Source organism: Chrysochloris asiatica, unplaced genomic scaffold (assembly GCF_000296735.1).
Source record: "Chrysochloris asiatica unplaced genomic scaffold, ChrAsi1.0 scaffold00055, whole genome shotgun sequence".
Lineage (NCBI taxonomy): Eukaryota > Metazoa > Chordata > Mammalia > Afrosoricida > Chrysochloridae > Chrysochloris > Chrysochloris asiatica.
The window spans coordinates 6,536,659-6,537,702 of NW_006408573.1; positions in this window are offsets into that span (position 1 = coordinate 6,536,659).

Genomic DNA, 1,044 nt, shown 5'->3' on the forward strand with positions numbered 1-1,044 from the left:
TTTTCCTGTCTCTCTTTTCTGGTTTTAGTCACTATATTCTTTTTTTACTGGTTGCTGTCTGCTTTTTTTTTATTTTTTCTCCTTTATTATTTTCTCTTTTCATTGTTGGTTGCTTGTTTGTTTATTCTGTTTTGGTTTCTTGTGGGTATGTGTGGGGTGACATGGGGAATTTCTTTCCTCTTTCATACCTGACAAGAGACAGCAATTGTGCCCACTCAACAGCTCATCCACACGATACCCTCTGTAACTCCACCCACTGGGCAAGAGTCAATACCAGCTCCTATACCACCTGGTCAACGATATACAGCAGCCAAACCTACCCTAAATGGAGGTGCACAAACGGTGACTAGTGCACATGCTTCCATTCCTAAATACACCCACAGGAGACAGCTAGTGAGAGCCTAGGAACACATCAACATACAATCATCAATTAAATACAAATACAACACCACCACAATGCCCTGGAGATACCAGATAATTTTAGCTCACATGCAGAAACATGAGAGATTTTAAGCAAGATGCAGAGTCAGAAAATGTTTCTAAGGAAGAGAAGGTAAAGAAACCAACTGAAAAAGAATTCAAAAGAATTATTATTTGGGTACCTTGAAAGGAGTGACAGAAAGATTGAAGAAAGCAAGGAGAACAAAGAAAAAGTTTCTAAGATTCGGGCAAACACTGTAAGAACAGACAGACAAAACAAATGCAAACTTTGAAACAATATAAAACTTGCAATTAGAAATCCAGAATATTAATAATAAGATTCAGAAATGGACAATACTTTGAAAGGGTAAAGCAATGGAAGCCTGAATTAGTGAGCTTGAAGATCAATCTCTCAATGTTAGTATGCTAGAAGAACAATCAGAAAAAAGAATGAAAAAATCCTGAAAAGCCTAAGAGTCATGTGGGACACCATGAAAAGGACCAACTGAAGGGTGATAAGAATTTCAGAACAGAAAGGCACAAGCACAGAGAAAACTTTCAAGAGTTGCTAGATGAAAACTTTCCTAACATCGAGAAAGAAGATAATCATACAAGACACAGAAT